This window comes from Mustelus asterias, chromosome 12 (genome assembly GCF_964213995.1).
Source record: "Mustelus asterias chromosome 12, sMusAst1.hap1.1, whole genome shotgun sequence".
Taxonomy (NCBI): domain Eukaryota; kingdom Metazoa; phylum Chordata; class Chondrichthyes; order Carcharhiniformes; family Triakidae; genus Mustelus; species Mustelus asterias.
In genome coordinates, this window is record NC_135812.1 from 16,804,033 (window position 1) to 16,813,438 (window position 9,406).

At 44.6% G+C, this 9,406-nt stretch overlaps 1 long non-coding RNA gene across 1 annotated transcript in view; it reads left to right on the forward strand.

Annotated features, from left to right (window-relative positions):
- LOC144501899 (uncharacterized) overlaps positions 1-430 on the forward strand; it is a 66,359-nt gene extending 65,929 nt beyond the window's left edge. The window contains exon 3 of the long non-coding RNA XR_013499217.1: positions 361-430. This is a non-coding gene — a long non-coding RNA (uncharacterized LOC144501899). The remainder of the gene's footprint in view (positions 1-360) is intronic.
- Positions 431-9,406: the final 8,976 nt, after the last annotated feature.

Below are 9,406 nucleotides of genomic sequence, written 5' to 3' on the forward strand. Positions count from 1 at the left end.
AGAATCTTGTGTTCTGGAAGATTCTTCAGACAGAAGCAATCCCCGAGACAACGAAGCCAACATTATTTTCAGAGCGACAAATTGTTCAACAAGAAGATTCATCCTTAGTGTCGATTACTGACATTTCTATGCCAGTTCTGACAAATCCATCAAAACATTTACGTATTTCTGACAAGTGTGATTGGAACATTGCTGTCACCACACCAGCAATCCTTGTTTTATTTTACAAACCCGGGATAGATTTTCCACCCATTTCACAATCATTGTACGAGGTTGATGCAGCCATTTGAGAATAGAAATTAGGTTTGACGACTTGTTAATAATGATCAGCACAAGATGAACATTGCATTTCAATTCCAGAGCACCGACAGTTGGAATTCCGGACACCGAGGAAGAGAATTCTGCCTCTTAAAGAGTATGCATGTAACAGGTTAGTCACCAGTTTTTCACACTTTTCCTTTCACTGTTTTGTGACTATTTTCAAGACTAAAAAACAATCCATTAAATTATTAATAGCAATGAAAGAACCACAGAGTGAACCAGGAGTGAACACTTGTCAGCATAAGCACCACAATAACAAAACCATCTCTCTTTTAACAAGTGTGCTGTAAAGGACTCAGGTGGTTATGACAGCATCTGTATAGAGAGAGAAACAATGTTTTCACTGCACCGGGATGTCTTGGGACCCCTTTAAAAATGGTGAACAGGTCCCGTTTCTGGGATTCCCGACCCCATTCCTGAACTATCTAATTTTCAGGAATGTTTGCGGACTGCTTCCTGTCAAAAGCTCCCAACACACCCAACCTGGCTGGGTCCATTGTGGAGATGGGCATCTCCTCCTCTGCAATTTTCACCAAGTTAAGCTAGGTTTTTAAAGAGTTGTGGTTGACAGTCAGAGGAGTTGAGCACCCTAATCGGCATGAGGGGACCTTTTAAAAGGTAAAGTTTAAAAGGTGCTCCTCATGCCCCCCATGCCAACCTCAGACTTTCCACCCAGCCCCTATTGCCCCTTTTGCCCCCTATGCCAAGCTCTGCCCTTTCAACAAAAAAAGTAATTCATTTGTAGCTTTCTACTACGTTCAAACAAAAAAGTAATTTCAATATAAAGCAGTAAAAGTGTCATTCATCTGGGCCCTTAGATTATCAGTAACAAAAATCACAATTGCTGTTGGCATCAACCTGATCCACACCAGCTGTCCAGAAAACTGAGCCCACAATGCCCACACCTCCTCGTAAGTTGCTATGGAAATATAGAATCATAGAATCCCTACAGTGCAGAAGGAGGCCATTCAGCCCATCGAGCCTGCACCGACGACAATCCCACCCAGGCCCTATCCCCGTAATCCCACGTGTTTACCTTGCTAATCCCCCTGACATTAAGGGGCAATTTAGCACAGCCAATCCACCTAATCTGCATATTTTTGGAGTGTGGGAGGAAATGGGTGGCACAGTGGTTATCACTGCTGCCTCAGCGCACCAGGGACCTGGGTTCAATTCCAGCCTTGGCTGACTGTCTGTGTGGAGTTTGCACGGGGGTCTCCCTGTGTCTGTGTGAGTTTCCTCCTGGTGCTCCGGTTTTCTCCCACTGCGCAAAAATGTGCGGGTTAGGTTAATTGGCCATGCTAAATTGCCCCTTAGTGTCAGAGGGAATTAGCAGGATAAATACATGGGGTTACGGGGACAGGGCCTGGGTGGGGTTGTTGTCAGTGCAGGCTTGATGGACAAATGCCTCCTTCTGCACAGTAAGGATTCTATGATTCTATGAAACTGGAGCACCTGGAGGAAACCCATGCATTACAAACATGTTGCAGCCTGGAGCTATGGATAGTAGAGGCTCCAATTACTTTCCATCATATGGCTAATTCCTCTTACCGCCTGCCATTGGCATACATTGAGAGATTTACAAGTTGACACTCAGCCAGTTTGGCTGCATTATGAATGTACCTTCCTTGGTGTGGGACTTGAACCCAGAGCTTCTGGCTCGGAGGCAGAGACGCTACCCTCTGAGCCACAACACCTCTCCCATCTGTATTGAAATGGAAATTACAGCATGCTGTTTTAGATTAACAATATCTAATTAAACTAAGGTATTAACCTCTTTATTTCAACGTGGTGAATATCCCATTCAAGTAGCAAAATAACTTCTGACCTATGTGCTAAGCATTTAGAAATTAATATAACGCTGTGGGGTGGGTCCTGACATTGTGTGATAGTGTAAAATGTCATACTGAACAGAACGGATTACTGCAAAGAAGTGTACCGACAACTGAACAACGAGGAACACCACAGACTGTTACCTGCAGATCCGACCAAAGAACACACACGTCAACTCAACAGGCTGATCAAGACCTTTGATCCCGGACCTTCAGAGCACCCTCTGTGCTCTCATCCCACGTACTCCTCACGTTGGAGATCTCTACTGCCTCCCGAAGATACACAAGGCCAACACACCCGGCCGTCACATCGTATTAGGCAATGGAACCCTGGGTGCAAACCTCTCCAGCTACGTCAGTGGCGTCCTGAAACCCATCGTACAAAGAACCCCCAGTTTCTGTCGCCACACTATAGACTTCTTACAGAAACTCAGCACACATGGAGCAGTTGAACCAGGAACACTCCTCGTCACAATGCATGTCTCGGCACTCTACACCAGCATCCCCCACAACGAAGGCATTGCTGCAACTGCCTCAGTACTCAATGCCGACAACTGCCAATCTCCAGATGCAATTTTACAACTCATCCGCTTCATCCTGGACCACAACGTCTTCACCTTCAATGACCAGTTCTTCATCCAGACACATGGAACAGCCATGGGGACCAAATTCACACCTTAATATGCCAACATCTTCATGCACAAGTTCGAACAAGACTTCTTCACCACACAGATACATCAATGGCATTTTCTTCCTTTGGACTCATGGTGAACAATCACTGAAACAATGACATGATGACATCAACAAGTTCCATCCCACCATCATACTTACCATGGACTACTCTCCAGAATCGGTTGCATTCTTGGACGTATGCATCTCCATCAAGGACGGTCACCTCAGCACTTCACTGTATCGCAAGCCTACGGATAACCTCACGATGCTCCACTTCTCCAGCTTCCACCCTAAACACGTTAAAGAAGCCATCCGCTACCGACAAGCCCTCCATATACACAGGATATGCTCAGATGAGGAGGATTGCAACAGACACCTACAGACGCTGAAAGACGTCCTTGTAAGAACAGGCTATGGCACTCAACTCATCGATCGACAGTTCCGACACGCCACAGTGAAAAACCGCACAGACCTCCTCAAAAGACAAACACGGGACACGGCGGACAGAGTACCCTTCTTCATCCAGTACTTCCCCAGAAGGAGAAGCTACGACATCTTCTCCTGAGCCTTCAACATGTCATCGATGAAGTTGAACATCTCGCCAAGGCCATCCCCACACCCCCACTACTTGCCTTCAAACAACCGCGCAACCTCAAACAGACCTGTACGCAGCAAACAACCTAACCTTCAGGAGAATAGTGACCATGACACCACACAACCCTGCCACAGCAACCTCTACAAGACGTGCCGGATCATCGACACGGATGCCATCATCTCACGTGAGAACACCATCCACCAGGTACACAGTACATACTCTTGCAACTCGGCCAACATTGTCTACCTGATATGCTGCAGGAAAGGATGTCCCGAGGCATGGTACATTGGCGAGACCATACAGATGCTACGACAATGGATAAATGGACACCGCTCGACAATCACCAGGCAGGAGTGTTCCCTTCCTGTCGGGGAACACTTCAGCAGTCAAGGGCATTCAGCCTCTGATCTTCGGGTAAGCGTTCTCCAAGGCGGCCTTCAAGAAACACGACAACGCAGAATCAGCGAGCAGAAACTGGTAGCCAAGTTCCGCACACATGAGGATGTCCTCAACCAGGATCTTGGGTTCATGTCACACTATCTGTAACCTCCACGACTTGCCTGGGCTTGCAAAATCTCACCAACTGTCCTGGCTGGAGACAATACACATCTCTTTAACCTGTGCTTAACCCTCTCTCCACTCACATTGTCTGCACCTGTAAAGACTTGATTACCTGTAAAGACTCGCATTCCAACCATTATCTTGTAATTGAGTTTGTGTCTATATGTGCCCTGTTTGTGAAACAAATCCTGCACTCACCTGATGAAGGAGTGGTGCTCCGAAAGCTCGTGCGACCAAATAAACTTGTTGGACTTTAACCTGGTGTTGTGAGACTTCTTACTGTGCCTACCCCAATCCAACACTGGTATCCCCACATCAGTGTAAAATGGACAATAACAAATCGGCAAATTATTTCAGATCACCTGATTTTTATTTTCACTAGCTTCAGTTGGATGAATAATCAAGGGAAATGTAGAATGGACTGAAACAAAGTCAAAGTCTAACCTCTAACCTCTAGGTTTAAATATTCTAATCCAAAGATCTTAATATTCTGCCATTTCTAACCTAATTAAACACATAAACTGTACCCAAATCAATATATATAAGGGGAATTTTCCTGTTCCGCCTGCCACGGGAATTGTGGCGGGCATGGGGTGGACTATACAAAGGTCTGTTGACCTCGGGCAGGATTTTCCAGTTTTGGGGCGAGCCCGGCTGGAATATTCCCATCCACAATCTCCAGGTAAAATGCTAATTATCAAAACAAAATTCAGAATTTTAAAAGCTGAAGAAGGACCCTGTGATGGAATGGCGATATGTTTCCAAGTCAGGATGGTGAGTGGCTTGGAGGGGAACTTGCAGGTGGTGGTGTTCCCATGTATCTGCTGCCCTTGTCCTTCGAGATGGAAGTGGTCAAGGGTTTGAAAGGTGCTGTCTAAGGATCTTTGGTGAATTTCTGCAGTGCATTTTGTAGATGGTACACACTGCTGCTACTGAGCGTCGTGGAGGGCGTGGATGTTTGTGGATTTCCTCTTAAGAGAGAAAGGGCTGAGGAATAAGGTGGGAAAGTGGGTTCGTGAAACTTTATTGACCTTGTTGGGCTGATTTGTTTTCTTCTACTCCTGGTGGGGGTGGTGGGCACACCACATAGTGTAAGTATTTGAAAAGATAAAGCTTAAAGTCAATAATAATCCTTTACCAATCGGTTAAGGCAATTTCTGTAAATCCTGCTTCAACATGACTTATTTGTTCATGAATACCGAGAAGCAGCCTCGCCACTCTAAAATGTGGTTGGGTAGAGGTTAGAGATTTATGTGTAAAAACAATAGCAGCAGAAAAGCCACAACAATAAAATTCACTGGAAATGGAACAGAATAAAAATTGTATATCACATGGATTGGGCACATCATGGCTTGTTTTACCATGATGTATCCATGCCGTTTTAGTCACAAATTAAAATAATAAATCTGATCCAACAGTGCATTCAGCACTGCCAATTATAAGACAAATATACCAATAATCAAGATTGATTAAAAAAGTGAAGCGACAAGGTTGGTTTTGTGGATCAATTATTTCAACTGGATGGGTGAGGGAGGACCACAGGGTTCATGTCAACATGTCAAGAAAGGGTAAAACTAGGTGGGCTTTGGTGCTTGATTTGATTTTGACTGATGATGCACCAAAAGCTAATTACAATCATCTCTGTACAATGTGAGACAACCACAACACTGTTACACATGAACACGTGATAAGAATAGACAGGAAAAGACTGGCTGCTCCATCCAGACTGTCCCATATGGCTTTGATATCTTAGGCATCATTATCCAAACACTTTCAATTCCCTCTGGCACGCTGTAATCTCTTGGAAGAGGTGAAAACTCAATAAAAATCCAGATCAGTGGGGGCAATTTTGAACATTCCACTTTGACTGCTTTCGGTGATCAAAGCTAGACCGGGAGATTGCATCGTCCCTGATTAATATTACATGATATCTAACTCTTGTACAAGGTGATCGTTTCTAATGAGAAACAGATACAGCTCTGGCATGAAGGAATGTTAATCAAATCAGCATTCACTGCATGAACTAGCTATGACTGTAATACTACCTTCTGCACGCTCTCATTTCCTTCTCTATGAACGGTATGCTTTGTCTGTTTAGCGCACAAGAAACAATACTTTTCACGATACACTAATACATGTGACAATAATAAATCAAATCAAATCAAAGACTGCAGCCTGTTCTACAAGTTCACTATCCTCCAGGAATAGAAAAACACATCAAATCTTGTCCTAACTTTACATAACTAGTAAGCACGATCACTGGTTCTCGCTGACCCCATCCATTATTTTATAAATCTCAAGCAATCCTCCTCTGAGTATACACTTTGACAAGGTAAACAGATCCAGCTCTTTATGCCTATCCGGACAATTGAGGTGTTTTAAACTGGGAGCTAGTCTTGTAACCCTCCACCTCACCCATCCCAAAGCTTTAATATCAATCTTTTTTTTATTCATTCGTGGGATTTGGGCATCGCTAGCTGGCCAGCATTTGTTGCCCATCCTTGCAGGGGAGGCTATGTCCCATTGGTATTATCGCTGGACTATTAATCCAGAAACTCAGTGATGCGCGATATAACACACGAGAGGCGTGATGTACTCGGGAAATAAAGGCTTTTATTGCCAACAATAACAGAGCTACCATATACAGTACACGATCCCAGACTAAAGGGTCACCAGGCAGAGCAGTGACCTTTATACCTCTCCCAGGAAGCGGAGCCGACTGGGGTGTACCATAACAACCATATTAACAGGTAGAACAGCCCAACAGTAACATATATACAGACTCATAGTACTGGCCAGACCATGGCTCAGCACTACCTAGTGGGAACCAACAATGGTTCACCACACTCAGCTAAAGTTCTGGGGACCCAGATTCGAATCCCACCACAGCAGATGGCGGAATTTGAATTCAATAAAAATATATCTGGAATTAAGAATCTTCTGATGACCATGAAACCATTGTCAATTGTCGGAAAAATCCATCTGGTTCAGTAATGTTGTTTAGGGAAGGAAATCTGCTGTCCTTACCCGGTCTGGCCTACATGTGACTCCAGAGCCGCAGCAATGTGGTTGACTCTCAACTGCCCTCTGAAATGGCCTAGCAAGCCACTCAGTTCAAGGACAACTAGGGACGGGCAATAAACGCTGGCCCAGCCAGCGACACCCATATCCCACAAATGAATTTTAAAAAAGATCCTTAGCTGCCCTGTCGCTGGGTCAAATTCCTGGAACTCCCTTCGAAACGGTACTGTGGGTGTACCTACAACAGATGGACTGCGGCAGTTCAAGAAGGCAGATCAGCACCATTCTCAAGGGCAATTAGGGTTGGGCAACAAATGCTGGCCTAACCAGCGATGCCTGCATCCCATGAACAAATAGAAAATAGTTCCTGGAGGGGTCCTTGAAGTGGAGATGCCGGCGTTGGACTGGGATAAACACAGTAAGAAGTCTTACAACACCAGGTTAAAGTCCAACAGGTTTATTTGGTAGCAAAAGCCACTAGCTTTCGGAGCGCTGCCCCTTTGTCAGGTGAGACTCACCTGACAAAGGGGCAGCGCTCCGAAAGCTAGTGGCTTTTGCTACCAAATAAACCTGTTGGACTTTAACCTGGTGTTGTGAGATTTCTTACGGGCTTCTTGAACCCATAACCTTTACTCTGAGATAAACGTGTTGCCGACAAATAACATTTTCACCTGTCCTTTAAAGCAGTCATTCTTTTATCCAAGATTTTATAGTAACTGCTGAAGAGACATTAATTCAGGGGACCACTTTTGCAAATATGGCAAGATATCATCATATAGATTGCCTTTCATTGTGAATCATCAGGATGTACTTGTTAAGACATCTTCCTTTGCAACATCTTGATGGTTGCATCCAAGCCTTGCGCAATGCTGACATGTAATTATCCAGTGAGGGTGTGTGAAAGCAATCTGGAGAGACTCACCCTCTCATTCATTCATCACCTGCTAGCACCTGGCTTCAAGATTGGGAAATTTTCCACCAGGAATTCCAGCACAAATCCTTACCTAATTACTTAACTGTGACAAATTTACCTGATTAAAAAAAGCTAGCATGAGTTGTGCAAAAAGACTCAATGATTGCATTTTGGAATGATTCTGAAATAGAAACGTCAAACTTGTACATTTACTTCCTTTGACAGACACCAGGCGGGATAGGGATAGGGGTTTGACTCCTTCAATTAACATCTTGATTCCAGCTGCTAAAATTGTCTGTTTTATTATGAAATAAGTCAGCAGAGGCCGGTGTCCCTTCACCGGATTCCCTTTTATTTACAAGCTCTATTATAGCTCATGGAGTGCTACAGGTTCAGTGTCAGTATCCGGAGTGTCAGGAGACCTGACACTCCCAGTTATAGGCACAGAAGAGACACCCTGATTGGGCAGACATTAATAAGCTCAGTCAGTGAGTTCATATTCCAAGGGGCCAACCTCAATAGGCCTTGTTGAAGCCATTACCAGGCATTATGATCTTTATAACGCTGCTGCTTTTGTTCGATTTCTCCCTGTATTGTAGATGCTTGAGGATCTGAGCATCTTATGTTCCTCTCTGTTCAGCAGTGCTGTGCATTAAGGGTTGGGGATCGCCAGGAGGAAGCAGAGCCATCCGCCAACAAAGCAAGCCTTGAAGTGTAAAGAAGTTCAAATCTTTTCAATGATTAATACAGTTACATATACAAATATATGGGCTCATAAAGCTCTAACATATCTTCACCGCACAGTAATGTGATTCACAAAGATCCACTTTAAATCGTGGAGGCATTTTTGTGCGGGGCGGCACGGTGGCACAGTGATTAGCACTGCTGCGGCACAGTGATTAGCACTGCTGCCTCACAGCCCCAGGGACCCAGGTTCGATTCTCAGCTTGGGTCACTGTCTGTGTGGAGTTTGCACATTCTCCCCATGTCTGTGTGGGTTTCCTCCAGGTGCTCCGGTTTCCTCCCACAGTCCAAAGATGTGCAGGTTACATGGATTGGCCACGGTAAATTTTCCCTCAGTGCACCCATAAAGGTACCGGAGTGTGGTGACTAGGGGATTTTCACAGTAAATTCATTGCAGTGTTGATATACTTGTGACACTAATAAATAAACTTTACTTTGTAACTGAGTCACAGCAATTCAACCAAACAGGATTATATTGCATCTGCTGACTAGTTAAGAGGAATATCTGTGGTGTGTGTATATAAACTATGACATTATGTAGTCAGCTACTTACTTTTACTGCTTTGGATGTGCCAATGTCAGACGCCTCCACAATGTAAAATGGGTCTTTAGGTTAGGTTGATTGGTCATGGTAAATTGCCCCTTAGTGTCAGGAGGACTATTAGGGTAAATAAATGGGGCTACGGGGATAGGGGTTGGGTGGGATTGTGGTCGGTGCAGACTCGATGGGCCAAATGGCCTCCTTCT